The sequence below is a fragment of the Gekko japonicus genome, unplaced genomic scaffold, assembly GCF_001447785.1.
Source record: "Gekko japonicus isolate JY-2015 unplaced genomic scaffold, Gekko_japonicus_V1.1 scaffold25, whole genome shotgun sequence".
Lineage (NCBI taxonomy): Eukaryota > Metazoa > Chordata > Lepidosauria > Squamata > Gekkonidae > Gekko > Gekko japonicus.
This window is the reverse complement of record NW_015171502.1, coordinates 851,162-875,300: the sequence shown is the minus strand read 5'-3', so window position 1 is coordinate 875,300 and position 24,139 is coordinate 851,162. Positions and strand designations below refer to the sequence as shown.

At 48.7% G+C, this 24,139-nt stretch overlaps 1 protein-coding gene across 2 annotated transcripts in view; it reads left to right on the top strand.

The window, feature by feature from the left end:
* Window positions 1-1,070: 1,070 nt before the first annotated feature.
* Window positions 1,071-24,139, top strand: part of ADAR (adenosine deaminase, RNA-specific) — a 68,616-nt gene continuing 45,547 nt past the window's right edge. The window contains exon 1 of one of the 2 annotated variants that reach the window (XM_015419114.1): window positions 1,071-1,176. The gene's annotated coding sequence lies outside the window, so the exon portion shown is untranslated. Of the gene's footprint in view, window positions 1,177-15,391; window positions 15,448-24,139 lie in introns of those variants that run through there. The other variant, XM_015419115.1, reaches the window with a different exon arrangement.

Below are 24,139 nucleotides of genomic sequence, written 5' to 3'. Positions count from 1 at the left end.
AGGCAGGAGCATGGTTCAGGGAGCGGGGGGTGGGGCTTGCCACCACCTGGGCTGCTGGAGTGGCGCTCTGGGGTGTTCTGGCTCCAAAAGAAGACCCCAGCCTCCAGGTGGGGCCTAGGGATCTCCTGCTTTTACAACTAATCTCCAACTGACAGATACTAGTCACCCTGGTCAATCCTAAAAGAAACCAACCCTGACCTCAGACTGGACGGCTAAGGCAGCCACAGTCTGGCTCTCGCACTGGGAAAGACAAGAATGGAAAAACGGGCTTCTAATGTCCTGGCCCCACTGGTGGACCTCCTGATGGCACTGGTATTTCTGGCCACTGTGGGATACAGAGTGTTGGACTGGATGGGCCTTTGGCCTGATCCAACATTGGCATCTCTTATGTTCTTATGTTCTCAAATACTTTGGCCACCAAATGAGAAGGGAGCACTCACTGGAGAAGACCCTGATGCTGGGAAAGATTGAAGGTCAAAGAAGACCTGGATGGCAAAGGATGAGATGGTTAGACAGTGTCATCGATGCAACTAACATGAAATTGAGCAAACTTGAGAGGACAGCGGAAGACAGGAGGGCCTGGAGTGATCTGGTCCATGGGGTCGCGAGGAGTCGGACTCGACTGTGCGACTGAACAACAACAAAAGTCAACCTGGAGAAAGTGGCTGCTTTGAAGGGTGGACTCCACGGCATTGTACTATGCTCAGACCCCTCCCCAAACCCCGCCTTCTCCTGGCTCCACCCCCAAAGTCTCCAGGTATTTTCCAACCCAGATCCAGCAACCCTAAATGGACCTAATTTCGAGCACAGCTCCTTAGGATTGCTCTGCTAGTTTAATACTATATCTACGGCTCTCATTCTTTTTAAATAACAAACTATCGCATTACTACTACGAAGGCACTCAGCAGCCCCCACCCTTCAAATCTCTGCCCCCGCCCCAAAGAGGCAGGAAGACCGCGGTGGTGGGGGGGGAGCAGAACCTAATCACGTGACGTTCGGCCGCTCTACGTCACGTGGCTGGCCTCCCGGTCGCGCAGCGCGTGACGCTCTCATTCTGCGCCCACCACGGCGGCGCTGAGGAGAAAAAGAGAGAAAGAGGGCTACCGACGGGGAGGCAGACGAGGGCTCGTAACTCGTTTTTCCCGGGCGGTGCCCGGGCCGGAACGGATAGAAAGGGTAAGGACGCTTCGGAGAAGGCGGGGAAATGGCGGGGGAGGCGCCTGCCGGTTGGAAAACGGAGCCCGGGGAAGGCGAAGGAGGGGAGTCGAGCGGGAAAGCACAGCTCCGGGCCGCGCGTGCGCAGTGCGGGGAGAGCTGGGGAATCGGAACCGCCGGGCTGGACCGCGCGTGCGCAGTTTGGGGTGGGGGAGAGAGCGGCCGCGCGGCGTTCCCTCTGCGCTCACCTTAACTCTGCGGCGCGCGCATGCGCTCCGAAAGCAGGTGGTGTTTTTTTTCCTGTGTGTAAGTTATGATGCGCTGGAACAGGCGGGGAGGGGGGTGAGTGGCGGCGCTCTTGTGTAACAGGGGGAAATCCTGGCTGCGGGAGGGTGGGGCGGCTTTTCCTGCCGGCGCTCGGCCACGTGTGGAAGAAACAGATACTAATTGCGCTGTTCTCGTCTTCCCACGCACCCCCCCCCCCCCCTTGTTGTAGACGAAGGTGGGGGGGGGGGAGAGAGGCAGAGCTCTGTCTTCTCTAAAGCCTGGAAGTAAAGAGAGAAAGTGTGGAAATGTTAGTTGCTGCTAACTGGCTTGGAGAACTATTGCTTCCTAATCGCAGTGCGGCGATCCGCATTTCCCAGAGTGTGTAGGAAAGCTCCACATGACCGAAGCACAGATGCAACCAATGCGCCCCCTAAGGTGTGGAGTCTTGTGAACAAAAATTCTACTTTGTGAGTGATTGGCATTAAAGTTGTGAGCGAGTGATTTGGCTACCGCATAAATCAGTTTGCTCCGGAGCCATCCTTCCTGAGCTAAGACTGAAATGTGTGAGCTGGAGGCTAAAAAACTCTGAGCTAGCTCACATGAACTCAGCGTAGAGGGAACTCTGGATGCAGCCCTTCCTGCCCTCTATCTCATGGTTTGCCTAAATTCAAAGAATCAGCATTGCTGTCAGATGATCATAACATAAGAACATAAGAGTAGCCAATGTTGGATCAGGCCAATGGCCCACCCAGTCCAACACTCTGTCTCACACAGGAGGTCCAGCAGTGGGGCCGGGACACTAGAAGTCCTCCCACTGTTGCCCCCCCCCTGCACCAAGAATCCAGAGCACCACTTGCCTCAGCCTGAGAGTTCCTATCTATACCTTGTGGCTAATAGCCACTGATGGACCTCTGCTCCATATGCTTAACCAATTCCCTCTTGGAGCCATCCATGCTTGTAGCTGCCGCCACCTCCTGTGGCAGTGAATTTCATGTGTCAATCACTCTTTGGGTGAAGAAGGACTTCCTTTTATCTGTTCTAACCTGACTGCTCAGCAATTTCTTCTAACCTGACTGCTCAGCAATTTCTTTACGTGCCCACCAGTTCTTGTATTGTGAGAAAAGTGCTTCTTTCTCTACCTGCTAGAGAAACTTCTAGCCTCTGTTTGAAAACTTCCAAAGAAGGGGAGCCCGCCACCTCCCAAGGAAGCCTGTCCCACTGTTTACATCGTTTTCAGATCATGGACACCTGGAGAACCATGGAAGCTCTTCTAAGCCAGCCTGGCTACATTTATCAAATCCCTTGTTGAAGCTGCTTCAGTTATTGGCCATCATTCCATCCCATGATGGCAAATTATGCATTCCATAAAGACCGATCAGTCGAAAGCATTCTTAAAACTGACTTAAGTGGTTTAAACATTGCAGGTTTGCTAGGAGAGCAAAGCCCTTTCGTGCAAAAAAGTGTGTTGATGCTCGTCAGGGATGCCATTAAAAACCATATAAAATCATGGTTTCAAATGCTGTTTGAATGTGGATCCTCGTTAGCCTTAACCACATGCTCTGAGGTAGCGAAGAAGGACATGGTCCCATTCCAGTTATGCTCACCACCTTGTGTGCCTTTCACAGCTCTGTTTACGTAAGATAGTTGGGGGGCTCAAGGCAGGACTCTTAGAATCATAGAATGTTGGAAGGGACCTTGCAGGTCATCTAGTCCAACCCCCTGCATACTTACCCAGACTTGGGTTCTGTCTTGTTTCTCCAGGAGTGCAGGACAGTTGCCAGTGGGATAATGGATGGCGAGTTCAGCTTCCCAAAAATCCATCTGTTCGTTTACTTCTGTCTGACGAAGGGAGCTTTGACTCTCAAAAGCTTGTTGGTCTCTAAGCTGCTACTGGGTTCGAATCTACCTGAGAATCTCTGATTTCATTCTTTTTCAATAAAGGAACCTTCTGGCCCTTATGGCATGTGTATTTTTATCCTTCTTTTCAGGATAAAAATTGGCTCTCAAAACAGCTCCTTGTGCATTGAAATCACAATAGAAACCATGATTGACGTTTAATACAAAATGTTTCTTTATGAGGAGGAGATTCTCAGAGTTGCTTTTAGACACAAGGAACAGATTGTCAGCTCTTTCCTCCCTTCCCTCAGGTGGCCTCAGCAAGGGCAATTGAAAGCTGGAGGGGGGGGGGTGCTGGAGCTGGGTCAAGCCCTGATGGAAGAGGAGAGGAGAAGAGATTGAATTTCTACCCCGCCCTTCACCACCTGAAGGAGTCTCAGACTGGTTTACAATTTCCTTCCCCTTCCCACAGTAGACACCCTGTAAGGTAGGTGGGGGCTGAGGGAGCTCTTTTGAGAACTGCCCTTGAGAGAACAGCTCTGAGAGAACTTGTGACTGACCCGAGGTCACACCAGCAGCTGCATGTGGAGGAGTGGGGGGATCAAACCCGGTTCTCCCAGATTAGAGTCCGCGCTCCTAACCACTACACCAAACTGTCTCTGCCTTTGGCTTGTCCTCCGTTTGATGGCCAGTTCCGTGACTCATCAAGCCCTGTAAGAGCGGTGGGAGACTCTCGGCCCTAAAATGCTGAGATTCAAGCTGAAATTGGCAGATAGGACTACAGAATGCCTTTCAGTACGTGCAGGGTATATTTGATAACCTTGGCCGGCTTTTCAATTGGGAGCTAGTCACCCGGGGGGGATCAATAAAATTGCATTAGAAATCAATAAAGATGTTCCACGGAGAGGTGGTGCTCAGCTGAGCAGGATCCAAGTGTCATGGAGTGATTATGGGTTGCTGCCAACCCTCCCTCGGACAGGCCTCCCAATTGCCAGCCCCAGTATGAACTGCAGCGTATAATCCAGGAGGTCAGCCGTGCTGGTCTGAAGCGGTAGAACAAATTTGGAGTCCAGTGGCACCTTTAAAACCAACAAAGGTTTATTCAAGGTATGAGCTTCCGTGTGCATGAATTTAAAAAGGGTGCATGCACACGAAAGCTCATACTTTGAATAAACCTTTGTTGGTCTTAAAGGTGCCACTGGACTCCAGATTTGTTCTAGCGGTGTATAATAAGACACCAAATAAGTTTAGTGTAGTGGTTAAGAGTGCAGACTCCAATCTGGGAGAACCAGGTTTGATTCCCCACTCCTCCACATGCAGCTGCTGGCGTCATCTTGGGCCAATCACAGGTTCTCTCAGAGCTGTTCTCAAGAACTCTCTCAGCCCCAACTGCCTCACAGGGTGCCTGTTGTGGGGAGGGAAGGAAACGGTAAACCGCTCTGAGACTCTGAATGAAGGGCGGGGTATAAATCCAATTTCTTCTTCTTTTCTATTTGCCTTGCTCTCCAGACTGGAGGATTCTATCTGGGGGGGGGGGCCCTCCTCGATGTGCATTTGTTTGCTAATTATTTTTCCCACATGCGCGCAGCTGTGTTCGGTCTTAAAGTCTGTGTTTGCAGCTGAGTCCTGCGGTGAAGTTCTCCGTCCTCTCTGCCACAGCAACTATAAATAGTTACACATGTAGAGCCGTAATAAAGGGAGGTGGCAATTCAGTGGCCTTGTGTCATACCCAAGATGGGCCCCGTATGGCCTGGGGGGGGGGGTTTCCCTTCTGCCCCAGTTGCAGGCAAGAGCTCAGCTCAGCTGGGGGCTGGGCACGGGATCCATAGTCATCAGCACCTGCTAAAAGGCATCATTTCAGCAGGTAGCTGTGTTGGTCTGCAGCAGGAGCAGAAAGGTTTCCAGAGTATGAGCTTCCAAGAGTCAAAACTCCCTTCATCAGGTATCGCCCATTGCACAAATAGAAGCATCCCACCACGTTTCTGTCAGTAATCAGAACACGTATAAGTTGTTTTTAGATCTCTTATTAGAAGAAGAAAAAGAGTTGGATTTATACCCACGCCCTTCACTTGGAGTCTCAGAGTGGCTTACAATTGCCTTCTCTTCCTCTCCCCACCACAGAGACCCTGGGAGGCAGGTGCGGCTGAGAGAGCTCTGAGAGAGCCGTGAGTGACCCAAGGTCACCCAGCAGGCTTCATGTGTCTCAAAGCACCTCAAAATCTCCTTCCCCTCCCCACAACAGACACCCTATGAGGCAGGTGGGGCTGACAAAGCTCTTTTGAGGATTGCCCTTGAGAGAACAGCTCCGAGAGAACTTGTGACTGTCCCAAGGTCACACCAGCAGCTGCATGTGGAGGAGTGGGGGAATCAAACCCGGTTCTCCCAGCTTAGAGACCGCGCCCCTAAACACTGCATCAAATTGGTGTGATTAATTGTCTCTCCAAATTAACGAGAATACTGCACTGGTTAAAGTGTCAAAGTAGGAGCTGGGAAACCCAGGTTCAAAACCCCATCCCTCACTGGGAGACCTTGGCGACTGTCATGAGGATAAAATGGAGGGGGGGGGGAGAACAGTGCTGTAGAGAGCAGTATAGAGCCAGTTTGGTGTAGTGGTTAAGAGCGGCAGACTCTAATCCTGAGACCCGGGTTCAGTTCCCCTCTCCTCCATGTGAAGCCAGTTGGGTGACCTTGGGTCAGTCACAAGTTCTCTCAGAGCTGTTCTCTCAAGGGCAGTCCTCGAGAGAGCTCTCTCAGCCACACCTACCTCACAGGGCGTCTGTTGAGGGGAGGGGAAGGGAAAGAAGATGGTAAGCTGCTCCTTTGGGTAGTGAAGGGCGGGGGTATAAATCCAATCTCTTCTTCTCTTCTTAATTTGAACCTTTTGGGTGGGCCTTGAAAAGGTAGTACTTGCTGCAATATTTTAACATAAGAACATAAGAGACGCCAATGTTGGATCAGGCCAAAGGCCCATCCAGTCCAACACTCTGTGTCACACAGTGGCCAGAAATACCAGTGCCATCAGGAGGTCCAGCAGTGGGGCCAGGACATTAGAAGCCCTCCCACTGTTGACCCCCCCCAAGCACCAAGAAGACAGAGCATCACTTGCCCCAGAGTCCCTAGCTATACCTTGTGGCTAATAGCCACTGATGGACCTCTGCTCCATATGCTTATCTAATTCCCTTTTGAAGCCGTCCATGCTTGTAGCACCCACCACTTCCTGTGGCAGTGAATTCCATGTGTTAATCACTCTTTGGGTGAAGAAGTACTTCCTTTTATCCGTTCTAACCCGACCGCTCTGCAGTTTCATGGAGTGCCCACGAGTTCTTGTATTGTGAGAAAGGGAGAAAAGTACCTCTTTCTTTACCTGCTCTTTCCCATGCATAATCTTATAAACCTCGATCATGTCACCCCTCAGTCGTCTTTTCTCCAAGCTAAAGAGCCCTAAGCGCTTTAACCTTTCCTCATAGGGAAAGTGTTCCAACCCTTTTATCATTCGAGTTGCCCTTTTCTGCACTTTTTCCAAAGCTATAATATCCTTTTTAAGGTGTGGTGCCCAGAACTGCACACAGTATTCCAAATGAGGTCTCACCATTGATTTATATAGGGGCATTATTATATTGGCTGATCTGTTTTCAATACCCTTCCTAATAATCCCCAGCATAGCATTGGCCTTCTTTATTGCAGTCACACACTGTCTCGACATTTTCAGTGAGTTATCCACTACAACTCCAAGATCTCTCTCTTGCTCAGTCTCTGCCAGTTCAGACCCCATCAATGTGTATTTATATTTAGGATTTTTGGCTCCAATGTGCATCACCTTGCACTTGGCCACATTGAACCCCATTTGCCATGTTGACGCCCACTCGCCCATCCTTGACAGATCCCCTTGGAGTGCCTCACAATCCTCACTGGTTTTCACCACCCTGAACAACTTTGTATCATCCGCAAATTTAGCCACTTCACTGCTTACTCCCATCTCCCATTTTGGAAGCCTGTATTAAAATCCTGGCACTAGTAACCCTGAACAAAGGTTAGGTGGGTTAACATCGCGGAGCCTGACCAAACAGGAGCCTGTGAGTTGTTCTTAATGGACCTGGATGGCCTCAGGTAGCCGGATCTCAGATCTCTCAGATCGTGGAAGCTGAGGAGGGCCAGTCCTCGTTACCTCTTGGATGGGAGACCACTGAGGAACTCCAGGGTTGCTACGCAGAAGCAGGCAATGGCAAACCCACCTCCGTTCTTCTTCTTCTCTTGCCTTGAAAACCGTAAGGGGCTGCCATAAGTCAGCTGCAACTCGACGGCACTTTGCGCGTGCACAGACACACACACCCACATGAATTCTTCTTTGCCCTGCATTTGAACTTCGCAAAAGTAGGTGAACCTAAAATCGTCCTTGCCTTTTGAAGGAGGCGATTAGAGGATATGTCTAGGCCGTTTGTAGAATAGATTGCGTTAATTGTCTTCATACTGTTCTGATGAGCTTAAGACTTTTGTCCCAGTTCCCTAAGCACCGAATCCGACTGTTGTAATCCTGTGTGAACGAATATGCAAATATCAATGCAAGCTGTCACGCTAAGCTGTCGGTTTTAATGAATCCTGTGTGCCGCCGCTCCGGAGTTCCTAACTGCCAGTTCTGAGAGGTGACATCCAGCTTAAACGTATTAAGGACAGTCAGGAGGAACTCTTGTATCAGTTTCTTACTTCTGGGTAGCAGTCTAATAAAATGGTGATTTGTGATCGCCTTGATTTCCCAGCGTAGCGAAGATACCTGTCATTCAAAGGAAGCAGTGGCTCGGTGCGTACCAAGAGAACCATGCAGGACAACCTTGGTGGATTTATGCATGTGGCGTGTGATCTGTTAGCAACTTGGCATCCCTCGTCTCTTTCGTGGGTCAGAGAGGAGGTGTTCTCCCACAGACTTCTAGTCCTCATTGCTCGGAGGAAAACACAGGGACATCATCATCATCATCATCATTATTATTATTACATAATAATTAATAATAATACTTTGATTTGTTAATAAACCTATCCTTGCTTGTGCAGGGCTCTGGGCGATTTACAACAAAAAGTCATAGAGCCATAAAAGGAATATACAAGACATTAAAATTCCAGTCATAACAAAATTAAAAGAAGAAAGTTAAGCATAAGAACATAAGAGAAGCCCATGTTGGGATCAGGGCCAATGGCCCACCCAGTCCAACACTCTGTCACACAGTGGCCAAAAATACCAGGTGCCATCAGGAGGTCCAGCAGTGGGGCCAGGACACTAGAAGACCTCCCACTGTGCCCCCCCCCCAAAACACCAAGAATACAGAGCATTGCCTGCCCCAGAGTTCCTATCTATACCTTGTGGCTAATAGCCACTGATGGACTTCTGCTCCATATCTATATATCTGATAGCCAAGTTGCCTCCTCCGTGCGGATATCTAAATCCGCACTGGGGGGGCAGAGAGATTTTCCTGCACACTTGGGGCAGTCCCCAGGTGTGCAGAAAAATCTAAAAAGTTTTAAAAACTGTACAGGGGATATTTAAATCCCCCCAAAAGTAAAAGAGCGTTCCCTGCGCATGCCTGGGAACTCTGTGGCGAGCCCGGTGGCTGGGGGGCGCTCAGGCCTTGCCACCAGGGCCCGGGGGGGGGGGATTTACCTGCGGGGGTGTTTCTTTAGGAATACTCCCCCCCCCCCGCGCGAGTATCGCGGGTCCCGCTTCTTGTGTTTATCTAATTCCCTCTTGAAGCTGTCCATGCTTGTAGCCGCCACCACCTCCTATGGCAGTGAGGACCAGGTTAAAAAGTATTCCAAGATGGCATCCCTAGAAATTACATCCCTATTTTGGACTGCCTGGCCACTTTCTGGACAGGGGGAGAGGAAGCAGAAGATCAGAATTGGGAGAGAGAAAGAGAGGGTGCCACCCACAATAGAAAACCGTTGCTGTCCTTAGCCAAAAGCCTGGCCAGAACATCTGGCCTTACAGACCCTGTGGAATTGCATAAGATCGCCCAGGGCACTGATGTCATTTGGCAGAGAGTTCCACCAGGTCGGGGCCAGGACCGAAAAGGCCCTGGCCCCGGATCCCATGAAGCTACCTTTGTACGGAATCAGACTCTTGGCCCATCGAAGTCAGTATCATCTACTTAGACTGGCAGGCAGTGGCTCTCCAGGATCATAGAATCATAGAGTTGGAAGGGACCTCCAGGGTCATCCAATCCAACTCAGGCAGTGGTCTTTCACATCACCTGTCTAGTCTTTTCAAATGGAGATGCCGGGGATTGAATTTAGGACCTCCTGCATGCCAAGCAGATGCTCTGTCAGCGAGCCACAGCCTCTCCCCTTATATCCGAACTATAAAAACGTAAAAAGGTGTTAGCCAAATTGCTCTATTATTTAATAAAGATGGGGAATTATAATTATTAAGACGTAATTGGCTTATCTATAGGATCTGACCTGTGTATACCAGAGTTAGAATTCTCAAGAACCCAGGAACAGACACGGAAACTGGGTGGCTAAAATAATGATTTCTTTACTAAACATACAAACAATATTCAAACACACACACGATATAGAACTAAGGAAGCAGAGGTGATTGATAGTTTATAGAGGGGTTATACGACTTGGTCCAGATGTGCAGAGGTCCATGGATTGTGGCCTAAATTTAGAGAGTTCAGGGGTGGACTGCCATAGACAAAAGATGGGCTAAACATTTGAATGATTGATTGGTTTATCCCAGCGACTTTTGAATAGACTTTAGAAATGTAGATACTTTACCTGATGGAACCCATTGTTATTCCATTAGCATAATCTCTGCTGGGTGGAGGGGGAAGACTGGAGGCTTGCTCTGAGGTTGCCTGTCACTTGAAAATGGAGACCCCTTACTCAGAGCTGTGGCTAGCTCGGTGTTTCAGAACCAGGAGTGCCTTCCTTGGCCTGAGTTTCTGTGGGTCTCTGGGTCGGGTTAGAAGTGAGGTGCTCTTGCTATGGGGCTACCCAAGAGTAAAGGCAGTGCCACTGGCAACAAAGGGGTGTGGGGGACAGGGGCTTCCAGCAATTAGCAGGTACGGCTTGAATCATAAATAACTTGGTCGCGATTCCCTGCTTCCATTGGCTCACCAAATCCTGTCCACGTTCACACGGATGAGGGCAGGTAGCAGTAGATGCTGTCGGTGTCTATTACTCATAATCTCTTTCTGCCCAGAATTAAGTGAAGTCCTGCACGAAACAGGCCACAGCTTAACCAACAAGAGATCTGGGTCTGTCCTCGATGGTTCAACAGCATGCCATCTTCCTCTCCTGAAATGGCCCTGGAGAGACCCATTGTTTGCCTCAGTGGGGAAACATTCAGGTAGAAGAAAAGGAGATTGGATTTTTACCCTACTCTTCACTACCCAAAGGAGTCTTACAATCCCTTCCCCTCCCCACAACAGACACCCTGAGAGATAGGTAGGGCTGAGAGAGTTCTCAAGAGAACTGCTCTTGACAGAACAGCTCTGAAAGAACTTGTGACGGACCCAAGGTCACACCAGCAGCTGCATGTGGAGGAGCAGGGCATCAAACCCGGTCCTCCCAGATTAGAGCCCCGCTCTTAACCACTACGCCAAACGGGCTCTGTGTGTGTGTGTGTCAAGTGCCATCAACTCGCAGTCGACTTCCAGCGACCTTGCCGGGTTCTCAAGGCAAGAGATGTTCAGAGGTGATTTGCCATTGCCTGTCTCTGTGTCGTGACCCTGGACTTCCTCGGTGGTCTCCCATCCAAATACTGACCAAGGCTGACCCTGCTTAGCTTCCAAGATCCGATGAGATCAGGCTAGCCTGGGCCATCCAGGTCACAGCAGGTGCTGGTATGTGCATGTTGCCATGTGCATCCACACGAGGAAGGAGAAACAATACCTGTTGGGCGAGAGTAGCTTAAAAGCAATCGCATTCATGATGCTTAAAATTGGGCATGTTTGTGCATATTGGTGTTGCCAGGATGGGTTGTAAAACATGTTGCCCTGGCATGGGTGTGGCTGGACAGGTGTATGCTGCATCCAGGGCGGTTGATGGATCGATAGAATGCCAAAGATACCTTTTACAGCAGTGGTGTGCTTTCCCCCTCCTGTCCAGAAGTCTTCATATGCTTACAAGCCATGGTCTTCATTGCAAAAATACTGAGTCTGCCTCACAGGGCACTGGAAAGGGAGGCATATACATTTCCTGAATGCAGGAATTACAAGGTTTGTGCAAAAACTCCTGAGCTCATACCTGGCCAGCACGTTGAACGCTCTGAAGCACCATATTCATCCTCAGCGTTCTTTACCGAAGATGAGTTCTTTTGTTTCATCGATTTCAAGGCGTTTTGTTTCCGGCCTCTCTGATGCTCAGAGCGGTTAACAGAAACAGCCGTCGGCTTAAAAAAAACTTCTCCAGGCAGACAGAAGATCCTATGAAAAGTTACAAAGAAGGCAAGAGCAATTTAAACAGACAAAAGCACAAGAACAATGCAAGTAAACTTAGTCAATAAAAGCTGTGTTATATACACTCAAAGGAAAACCTCGCCACTGCAACTGGAGATTAAAAGCCAGTTTTAAAAGGAATCTCTGCAAAAACTCATTAAAAAAGCTCTCAGAGTGGGATTCAAGAAGTCGGGTGCAACTGATAACAGTGGTTCATGTGGTAGGAAGATAGCTGTCAACGGCTGTCTCTCTCTCTGTGGTTGTGTAGGCTCCTATGGGAAGAGGTGTTTGTTCTAGCATGTGATTACCACCAGGCCATTAAAGGTTTTTAAGGCTTCACACTAGCATGTTGAACTGAATCCGGAAGTGGTAGATCCAGAGGAGTTAGCCAAGTTAGTCTGTTGTTGCAATATAGTAAAAAGCTCAGTAGCACCTTTAAACCTGACAAACTTTATTGCAGCATAAGCTTTTGAGAAGCTCAGCTCTCTTCGTCAGATGCATGGAGGGTACGAAGAAACTGGCCAGAGATATATAGGTGGGGAGGGGGGAGAGGATGCAGAAAGTTCCACGTAAATGCAAAGAGTTGCAGAAGTCATGAAAAAGGTAGAATGCCCACAATCCAGGCTGGGTGTGACCCCTACTTTCTATTGATGAATCTGAATGGAATACCTGAAAGGCAGTTCCTTATCTAGACTTTGGGTGGTTATCTCATTACCAGAAGTAACTGCCTTTCAGGTATTCCTGGCAACTCCAGTTGAATGGATCAGGGAGTAAGTGATGTGAAGAACCCCTGCCTGAGACCCTGGAGAGCCACTGTCAGTCTAAGTAGACAATACTGATTTTGATGGATCAGTCATCTGGTAGCTTGATGTGTTCAATCTCTTGTGAGACCCCCAGATTAGAGAACCAGGTTTGATTCCCCCACTCCTCCACATGCAGCTGCTGGTGTGACTTTGGTTCAATCACAATTCTCTCAGAGCTGTTCTCTCAAAAGCAGTCCTTGAAAGAGCTCTCTCGGCCCCACCTACCTCACAGGGTGTCTGTTGAAGGGAGGGGAAAGGAGATTGTAAACTGCCCTGAGACTCCTTCAGGTAATGAAGGGTGGGGTATAAATTCTATCTCCTCCTCTTCCTTCTCTCCTCTTTTCCCTCTGGCATCGGGGAGCTAGAAAATAAGTTGCAGGATGACTCGTGCTTCCCTTGCTGGCTTTGGGGAGACTGTCAGATGGGGCAGGGGGAAGTCTTAAGTGTTCACTGTATCAGAGGTTGGAATGTCGTGTGCCTGCTTTCCAATTCAATTGGCTGAGTACCATCTGCCGCAGAGATGTTTCTCCGGTAACCAGGTGGATTGCTGTCAATCTTTGCGGTCACTCTGATCTAGAGATGTAAAATTTCAAGAAATTTTGAAGCTCGGGAAAAAACCCGTTTTTTCCCCAGTTTTTTTCCTGGAAAAAAATGGAAATTTTCGGAAAAATTGAAAAAATGCTACATTAGCATCTCTTTTGTCTTTTCTAGATTGAAAGTCATTCTGTTACTTTAGGAACATAAAATATGACTATGGACATTTTTACTTGGCATGAAATTATCACAACTAGCATATTAAAAATATAGTGTATCCAAACAATTATTACAAACAGAATACCCACCCACATGCAAAAACAAAACTGAAACCTTTTTCTTTTCTTGTGACAATAGCACCTCCTAAAGGAAGAAATGCATCTTGTTCTTGCATTGGAGAGTTCAATTTGTAACCTAGGTCTTGCTTGTCCTCAGTGCACAGAAATTAGATCAATCTGACACCATATATATATGTTTGGATATATATATTAGAAATGATTTGGAAAATATTTGAACACCTTGTCTTAAAATATTTTATTCAACAGGTTAAAATAAAACGTTCCATAATCAATTTTTTTCTTTTATTTTTTCAATTTTTTGGAAAAAACCAAAAAAGACTTCAGGAAAAAAATGGGTTTTTTCCAAATTTTTCTGTTTTTTTTCCGGGCCTTCACATCTCTACTCTGATGCGTGTTGTGCCTTTGATTTTTCCCTGTTCTTTTTTCCGGCATCCCATGAGTTAATCTGCGTGGAACTCTGCAGTGAGTTGCTGTTAGCATCACCCTGCAGTCTCTTTAATTGCATTGTGTCCCCATCCCCCCCCATCCCCAATTTTTATTCTGTAAGCCACATTATTCGCATCATCTTCTGATTCCACAATCCTGGTGCCATTGGATTTTTCATTGGATGTTTTAGGCTGTATGATTGTGTGGCTTTTTTAAACTCTGTAATCTGCCTTGGCCCAGACTTGGATAGCCCAGGCTAGGCCTGATCCCGTGAGATCTTGGAAGCTAAGCAGGGTTGGTCTTGGCTAGTATTTGTGAATTTTATTCCTCCAAGGAATATTAGGGTTGTGACACAAAGGCAAGCAATGGCAAACCACCTCTGAATGCCTCTTGCCTTGAAAACCCTGCAGGGTCGCTGTAAATCAACAGTGTCTTAATGACACTTTCCAGCCCCAGTCTTCCTCGAGTTTCAGAGAGAAAGGTGAGCTACCAATGAAATAAATAAATAAATCTTTAAAGAGTAGGTGGTAGTGGAAAAACACCAGTTTGGTGCGAGAGCCAGTCTGGTGTAGTGGTTAAGTGCGCGGACTCTAATCTGGGAGAACCGGGTTTGATTCCCAACTCCTCCACTTGCAGCTGCTGGATGACCTTGGGTCAGTCACAAGTTCTTTCGGAGCTGTCCTTGAAAGAGCAGTTTCTGTCAGCGCTCTCTCAGCCCCACCTCCCTCACAGGGTGTCTGTTGTGGGGAGGGGAAGGGAAAGGAGATTGTAATTTTGGGTAGTGAAGGGGTGGGGTATAAATCCAATCCCTTCTTCTCTCTAAGCACGATGTATTTTAGCTGATCTCTGCCAGTTTTCTTATGCTTCGTGTCCCTTTTCTAAAGCAGCATTGCAAAGGCATAGCTGTGTAACCCTGTCCTAAGGAAACAAAATCCCAGGAGCATCTTAAAAGACGTTTAAGATGGCTCTATTAACGTTTATTTCAAGATGAGTTGTCATGAGTCACAGGTCGCTTCTTCAGCTACATGAAGGGAAATCTTATCAAGATGGTGTTAGTCTGTCTGCAGCAGTAGAAAACAGCAAGAGTCCAGTAGGACCTTAATGACTAGCAACACTTTTGGCAGGGGAGGAGCTTTCCTGTGTCACGGCTCACTTTTACAAACTAGATCTGGCACCCCACCCCCTGCCAGGGGGACCTGGCAACCCTAGAAGCAGTAAAACAAAGCTTTGCGTCCAGTGGCGCCTTAAAGAAGGTGGCTGGCAAAGGTCAAAGACGATGCACCGAAAGCAAGGCGATGCATCTGATAAGCGTTGCAATTCTGCTCGTTTAGAAAACCGACCACTCGAGCTGTTAGCATGATGTCCGTTTCGCCCAGTCTGCGATTTCTGTGAAGGGGAGGAGGGGACCCTTGGAGGCGTGTCCGGGTCCGTCGCGTTTCTCGCCTCTCCTCGCGGCTTTCCAAGAGAGCTGGACTATGGAGGGGGGGGGGGGTAGAGAGGGCCTCTCTGCCCTCTCCAAAGATGGCGACCCCCGCTTCGCCGCGGGATCCATGTGCCCTTTCCCCGTCACGTGGTTGGCGTGGCGCGCCTTCTGACACCCCCCCTTCGTGGCGTCATCATTCCTTGCCGGTTCTTCCCCTCACAATAGAGGCGGTTTCTTTCGACGGTGCCCGGAGGGTGGTGGTGGTGGGGAGGGAGGTAAGGCTGAGCTGCGCGGAAGGAGAAGGCGGGAGGGGTGCGCGCGCGCGCGTTCCTTCTCTCTCCCGCCCCGCCCGCTGCAGGGCAGGGTCCGAAGACACACACTCCCAGGACCCCCCCCCCCCCCCCCCGCATCTCCAGACCCGGGACTGCAGCAGTCTGTGTTCCAAATGCACCGGCCGCTCCCGCGCAAGCGTGCAAGTGCCTCGCGTGTTTACTGCGACGTAAATCGCACAGAGCTCGTTGGGATTTCTGTAGCATCGCAGTCCTGGATGGGGTGAGGAAGGGGGTAGAATATGTGACTTCTGGAGTGGCTCAGCAGTGGCTGAGAGCTTAATGGAACCTCCATGCGCAGAGGCAGTGTATCTCTAAGTACAAGTTGTTGTGCAAGAGTAGGGGTAAAACTGCATACGTCGGGTGCCCTTTACACCCTTCCCATGGGCTTCCTTGCATGGCTGGCTGCACTTGGGGACAGGATACTGGATCAGATGGACTTCTGGGGTTGATCCAGCGGAGCGTTTGTTCTTTCTTTCCTATCCCCCCCCAAGCAGTATCCATCCATCCATTCCCTGCCACTGCTCTTACATGTTTAACCTGCCCCGCTTCTGGAATTCAAGGCATCTTACATGGCTCACCCCTGTTCAGTTCTTTCTATGCAGCAATCCTTGCAAATGTTAAGAGAGCTTGCGACTAGCCCAAAATGAACTGAATGGCTGAGTGGGGATTTGAACCCACATTTCCCGCAGTTCTGCTCTGACGCTGTAACTGTACTACATCATGCAACAGACAGCCCTGTGCATCCCATAATATCTCTCAAAATAGCGCTGTTTCCCTTTCCCCCTACTTTTACCATGGCGTGAAGGACAGAGAAGATGCCGTGTGGATTATATCTCTAGGTTCTGTCTAGTTATTTTAGAAGTTGTAGTGCAGGGCACAGTAATCCGCCTCTGCTCTTTTCTTTGTCTTCATTGTAAAAATCAATTTGTCATTTCAAGAAAGTTTGGCACGAAGACCCGATTTCTAATGGAAGTTTTGTTCGAACAGAGTAGACCACCAGGGACAAGTGCTCAAGGGGATTTCCCCAGAGCTGCAGAAAGGTTATTTATTTTTTGAAACGTCAGTCTGGCAAATGTGTGTATGTTTAAACAGATGCCACTTGTTGTTCCAAAAGGGCATTATTCAAAGTCTGCAGGTGAAGCGGGAGTGATTCAGGACCTTCTTGCGCCACCCCCATTATTTTTAGCCACAATTTTCCTTTGACTTTCTCTGTAACAAAAGACAAATGTTCAATAGCGACTTGGCTGGTAGTTAGAAGTAGCTTTAGCTTTGTGGAGGGGACAGCTCCTGCGAGAGGGTTAATAAGTTTAGTGCAGTTTAGTTACTAAGGCTGAACTTGTTGGGCAAAAAGTTCCCCCAATGGAATCTTCCCTCTTGCCAGGCAGTCTTGGGCTTTTCATTGACAACCCCCCTCTGCCATGAAGGTGCTGATGATTATGCTAGTTACAGGCAGTTGCGTGCGTTTTGTGAAATGATTTGAATTTGGTTAGAAGCCTCCCTGGACTGTGATTCTTTATGTGTATCTGTATGGGACCCTTGTTAGCCAAATTGCCTTGAATTCTTTATTAATCCAGGGGAAGTGATGATTATCAATTGGCAATAGGCAAATTAGGATTCACACCAATTTATACAGAAGTCCCACCTTTGCTGTAAGTACCAGAACAGACACAGAGACTGTATTCAGTGTACTATAATGTCTTTTTTACTGGAGTATATATATCATTCAAACAATACACAAACACACACACATTTATACTTATACTAAGAAATGGGCCTTGTGCTCTGTCTGCTACTCTAGCTTGTGTGTACGGATTCTGGCTTGAAAGATATTTATTCGGCTTTCTCCACTCGCGATGCGTTTTCTTTACAGTTTAGAATATTTTTGTGCCGTCTCTTCAGAGTCCTATTTGAGGCGGCTTGTGGTTAAAAATTGCCATGTGTGCATCTTTTGCGATGGTTGCTTGTAAAGAAGCAGCTGCAACATAAGACTCTGGCGCAGGGGGGTGGTTACCATTTTTTTATGGGGAGAGGAAGTCTGGCCAGCTCCCCTTGCTGTCATGAAAAGTGGTCTGACAGTAAGAGAACAAGAAAAAGATGGTTTTTATACCCCGCTTTTCTCTACCAGAAGGAGTCTCAGAGCAGTTTACAATCACCTTCCCTTCCTCTAGGAGGCTGAAGTTGGTTCCTTATTCGCACTTCCTTATTCATTCCTTATTCGTTACTTATTTGTGTAGTCATTCAGAAACACTAAGAAGAGTGAGTTGGAAAGCTCTGGACCCCAAAATAATGTCTGGACCACCACATATCATATATCCCCACATTCACAGGACTCTCCCCTTCGAGGGGACATATGCTGTATCCTGGTCCAAAGCATGGTTCTGGTGCCCGCTGCTCCAAAGTGCAGTGCCCCTAGGACAATCACACAAGCAGACACTGGGGCCAGGCTGCACCCCAAAATAATGTTTGGACCACCCCAAAGGATACATCCCCACACTCTGGAGACTGTGCCCTGCAAGGTGACATAAAGTGATTCCCGGTCCAAATACCGGTTCTGATGCCACGAGCTTCTATTCACAGGGCTTCCCCGAGGCCTGTATTTCAAAGGAGATTTGAATAAGGGGGTGCCCCCTGCACCCAAAATCAATATTTGGACCACCCCAAATGACACATCCCCACGCTATGGAGACTGTGCCCTTCAAGGTGACATACAGTGATGCCTGGTCCAAACACCGGTTCTGATGCCACGAGCTACTGTTCGCGGGGCTTCCCTGAGGCCTTGCAGGGCGCAGTCTCCATAGCGTGGGGATGTGTCATTTGGGGTGGTCCAAATATTGGGGGGGCATTCTGGCCCCAGTGTCTGCCTGTGTGTTTGTCCTGGGGGCACCACACTTTGGACCAACTGGCACCGGAAACGCGCTTTGGAGAGTCCTGTGAATGTGGGGGTATATGGTATGTGGTGGTCCAGACCTTATTTTGGGGTTCAGAGCTTTCCAACTCACTCTCCTTAGTGTTTCTGAATGACTACAGGAATAAGGAATGAATAAGGAACCAACGTCAGCCTCCTCCTTCCTCTCCCCACAACACCCTGTGAGGCAGGTGGGGCTGAGAGAGTCCTGAGCAGTGTTCCCTCTAAGCTGAGTTAGTGTGAGTTCTTTAGCCTCCGGCTTGCAGGTTTTTGTCGTCGCTCAGGAAGGAGGGCTCCAGAGCAAACTCATTTGTGCAGCAGCCAAATCACTCGCTCACAACTTTAATGCCAGTAGCTCACTAAGTAGAATTTTTGCTCACAAGACTCCGCAGCTTAGAGGGGACGTTGGTCCTGAGAGAACCGTGAGTGGCCCAAGGCCACCCAGTTTGTTTTGGCACCCATGGGAAGTGAGGGAACAGGGCGTCATCCCGAGGGAAGGGCAAGGGGCCGTGGCCAGTGTTCCCTCTAAGCTGAGTTAGTGTGAGCCGGCTCACGGTGTTTTAGCCTCCGGCTCACACATTCTTGTCTTCGCTCAGGAAGGACGGCTCCACAGCAAATGAATTTATGCAGCAGCTAGATCGCTCGCTCACAACTTTAATGCCGGTAGCTCACAAAATAGAATATTTGCTCACAAGACTCCACAGCTTAGAGGGAGCATTGCTGACAACTATAATGAACAGTATTTACATATATGGAGTAGAAAGAATCAGAAAATTTTCTGTTTTGGTTTTGGAAGAATGACCACGTAAACATAAAATGACCACATCCTGTTCCTAATTGGGACATGTATGCACAACCTTGGGCTCGAAGCACAGTCGCAGCTTGACTTCTCTCGGTGCCTTTACGGAGACTTTCCGCTGTTCTCCCCCTGTTAAAATAAGTGTTTGTGCGTGAATTTTAAGTCTTGAGCACTACAAGAGAAACTGTTGATCCCAAATCATCAAATTATGTTTTGGAAGTACTACCGATATTGGTCCTATCCCTTCCCTCCGGGATAAAGTTACCATGGTTGAACTTGTTGTAAGGCACAGAGTGTGAACTGCAGCTAGGATGAAATTTCACCTCCGCAGCTCAGGTGATCAGGCAGTTTAAACGGGACCAGAGAGGCTGTTCTCAGGGTGCCAGGTGAGGTGAACTGTGGCTGGCAGGCTCCAGGGCTTTCGACCGTGGCTGTGCGTCTGCAAACGTGGGGCTGGGAGCCAGCTTGCCTGCTTCCCTCAGAGTGGGGGAAGGACAGCATGCCTTTGTAATTTCCACTTCCCCCGTTGCCCCCATGTGCTGGAGCAAGGGCTGTGGCTCAGTGGTAGAGCATCTGCTTGCCATGCAGAAGGTCCCAGGTTCAATCTCCGGCATCTCCAGTTAAAAGGACCAGGCGGTAGGTGATGGGACAGACCTCTGCCTGAAATCCTGGAGAGCTGCTGCCAGGCACAGTGGGGACTATGGCTCAGTGGCAGAACATCTGCTCGGCACACAGAAGGTTCCCAGGTTGAATCCCAGTTGAAAAGGACCGGGCGTTAGGTGACGGGAAAGGCCTCCACCTGAGACCCGGGAGAGCTGCCGCCAGTCTGAGTAGACAACACTGGCCTTGATGGACCGAGGGTCTGATTCCGTGTAAGGCCATTTCATTATATTTATTTATTTATTTATTTATTAAATTTGTATCCCGCCCTCCCCAAATGGGCTCAGGGCGGCTAACAACAGAGGCAAATGCCACAACAAACAATTAAAACAGCATAAAAACAATCAATAAATAAAGTGCAGTGCTCTTGATGTTAAATCTTATTTCTCCAAGATGGTTTCCATTTATCAACCTAGCCTGACAACATAAGTTCTTCGGTCAACTAGGCGTCTTCCCAGGGCCGGCTCACCTATAAGTCTAATCCACCGTCGAAGATGGCAACTCAGTGGTGGCACAATGACGGCGGCGGCTCCTATGCAAAGGCCTGGCGGAAGAGCTCCGTCTTACAGGCCCTGCGGAATTCATGTGTGTGTTCATGCTTACAGTAATACACTCCCCACTTGCTTAGATCTTCTGTTGCTTCTCTGCATGCCACAGCTGTTAGAAGCCAGGAGCTGTAGGAGAAGGTTGAATGGATCATAGAATCAAAGAGTTGAAGGGACCTCCAGGTTTATCTAGTCCAGCCCTGTGCACAATGCAAGAAATCCACAAATGCCTCCACCTCACACCCCCAGTGACCTCTGCTTCATGCCCAGAAGATGGCAGAAAACCACCAGGATCCGTAGCCAAACTGGCCTGGAGAACAATTGCTTCCTGACCCCAAAGCGTCTCGGAAGTGTCTTCCTGCTCTCCAGGCATAACCAAGAGTACCGCAGATGCATACGACATCTCCAACTATAATGATATTGAGTTGGATCCCATGGATCTGTTCCCCCAAGGGCGTGGCTTCCCCTGGAGCAAGGAGCATTCCCTGGATAAAAGAGGGGCTTCTGTCCAGGGGGAGGGTCCTTGCACCCAGGGGGAAGCACCAGCACCCCTGACTCACAGTCTCCAAGTACAAAATAGAAGCCTAGAAAAGAATTAAGCCAGTAATTGATGGTAGGAATGTACCACAGCAGTTCAGAGGATGCTCAGGCATTTGGGATTCTATACGACAGTGTATGTGGAAATGATAGTAACCAGTGGTACAAAGAGAACTAAGAACATAATCATATGTTTCTGAGGACTACCTTTGTGTCCCCTGTGAGAGGTTAATTGTTGTTCAGTCGCACAGTCGAGTCTGACTCTTCGCAACCCCATGGACCAGATTCCGCCAGGCCTTCCTGTTTTCCGCCGTCCTCTGAAGTTTGCTCAATTTCATGTTAGTTGCATCTATGACTCTGTCCAACCATCTCATCCTTTGCCGTCCCCGTCTTCTTTGACCTTCAGTCTTTCCCAGCATCAGGGTCTTCTCCAGTGAGTGCTCCCTTCTCATTGGGTGGCCAAAGTATTTGAGCTTCAGTTTCATTATCTGGCCTTCCAGGGAACAGTCAGGGTCGATTTCTTTTAGGATTGACTGATTTGTTCTTCTTGCAGTCCAAGGGACTCTCAAGAGTCTTCTCCAGCACCATAATTCAAAAGAATCTATCCTTCGGTGCTCGGCCTTCCTTATAGTCCAACTCTCGCAGCCATACATGATTACTGGGAATACCATTGCTTTGACCATGCGGACTTTTGTTGGCAGGGTGACGTCTCTACTTTTTATCATGCTGTTTAGGTTCGCCATCGCTTTCCTCCCAAGGAGCAGGCGTCTTTTAATTTCATGGCTGCTGTCACAGTCTGCGGTGATCTGGGATCCCAGGAACGTGAAGTCTGTCACTACTTCCACGACTTCTCCTTCTATTTGCCAAGGAGTGATGGGGCTGGATGCCATGATCTTAGTTTTTTTGATGTTGAGCTTCAAGCCCACTTTTGCGCTCTCCTCTTTTACCCTGAGCAAGAGGCTCTTTAGGTCCTCTTCACTTTCTGCCATTAGAGTGGTATCGTCTGCATATCTGAGGTTGTTGATCTTTTCCCCAGCAATCTTAATTCCCGCTTGTGATTCATCCAGGCCAGCATTTCGCATGATGTACTCTGCATATATATTAAATAAGCAAGGTGACAGTATACATCCTTGTCGTACTCCTTTTCCTATGCTGAACCAATCAGTTGTTCCGTATCCGGTTCTAACTGTCGCTTCTTGGCCCTTATACAGGTTTCTCAAGAGACATGTGAGGTGGTCTGGTACTCCCATCTCTTTAAGGACCTGCCATAGTTTGTTGTGATCCACACAGTCAAAGGCTTTAGCATAGTCAATGAAGCAGAAGTAGATGTTTTTCTGGTACTCTCTTGCTTTCTCCATAATCCAGCGAATGTTGGCAATTTGATCTCTAGTTCCTCTACCTTTTCGAAACCCAGCTTGTACTTCTGGCAGTTCTCTATCCACGTACTGTTGAAGCCTAGCTTAATACTTGGTATTAAAAGTTAATACTTGGTATTAAAAGGAGCCAGTCTCCATAATCCAGCGAATGTTGGCAATTTGATCTCTAGTTCCTCTACCTCTTCGAAACCCAGCTTGTACTTCTGGCAGTTCTCTATCCACGTACTGTTGAAGCCTAGCTTAATACTTGGTATTAAAAGTTAATACTTGGTATTAAAAGGAGCCAGTCTCCATAATCCAGCGAATGTTGGCAATTTGATCTCTAGTTCCTCTACCTCTTCGAAACCCAGCTTGTACTTCTGGCAGTTCTCTATCCACGTACTGTTGAAGCCTAGCTTAATACTTGGTATTAAAAGTTAATACTTGGTATTAAAAGGAGCCAGTCTGGTGTAGTAGTTAGGAGCGTGGACTCTAATCTGGGAGAACTGGGTTTGATTCCCCACTCCTCCACATGCAGCTGCTGGTGTGACCTTGGGTCAGTCACAAGTTCTCTCGGAGCTGTTCTCTCAGGAGCAGTCCTCGAGAGATCTCTCTTCTCAGCCCTACCCCCCTCACAGGGTGTCTGTTGTGGGGAGGGGAAGGGGAAAGGAGACTGTCAGCTGCTCTGAGACGCCTTCGGGCAGTGAAGGGGGCGGGGGTGTACATCCAACTCCTCCACCGCCTCCTCTGCCACAGTTTATATCCCACTGTTTCTTTAAGAAGCTCAGGGCGTTGTACATGGTTCTCCCTTCCCCCCCTCTATCCTTGCATCAGCACCAGTGTTCCCTCTAAGCTGAGTTAGTGTGAGCTGGCTCACAGTTTTTTAGCCTCCAGCTCACACGTTTTTGTCTTAGCTCAGGAAGGATGGCTCCAGAGCAAACTGATTTATGCAGTAGCCAAATCACCTGCTCACAATTCTAATGCCAGTAGCTCACAAAGTGGAATTTTTGCTCACAGGACATAGCTTAGAGGGAACATCAGCACCCCTGTGAGGTAGGTTATGCTGAGACAGAGTGACTGGCACTAAGGGCACCAAGGGAGCTTTGCGGCAGGACCCGGGACTCCCAGATCCTAGGCTGACATTCTAACTCAGGGGGTCTCCAGCATGGGGTCCCCAGCATGGCGCCTGCAGAGTGGTTTTCAAAAGTGGGTGGGGCTTTTGCCCAGCAAGGGTTCTGATGGGCTGTGCAGGTTTTTTGAAATCTTGCTTGGGCAGCTGCCGCCTCCAGACTCCCCAAGGATGTTCACTGCGGCAGCCGTTCTGTGGCCGGACCCGCCTCCAGCAGTTTGCTGGGTGACTTTGGCAAGTCACACGCATTCAGCGTGGCCTTCCTCACAAGGCTGTTGTGAGGAGAAAACAGAGGAGAGGAGAACGATGTCAGCGGCTTTTGGATTCCCGTTGGGGGGGGGGAGGCAGGAGATAACAGAGACAAAACGGAAGAGAGGAGAATGACGTATGCCGCTTTGGATTCCTGTTGGGGACAAAGGTGGGGAATAAAGAAGCAAATAAATACTACTACTACTACTACTAATCATAATATAATATCTGCACTTTGGCCCAATCTCATGCTTTCAGCCTAACCTACCTTGCAGGGTTGTGGTGGGGATAAATGGAGGGGGGGGGGAGAACGATACAAGCCTCTTTGGGTCCTCAGTGGAGAGAAATGCTGGTGGCGATAGTAAAGTGCCAGAGTCCAGTTGCACCTTAAAGACGAACAAGACTTGTGGGTAGGGTATGAGCTTTCATGAAGCGACTCACGGAAGCTCCTCCCCT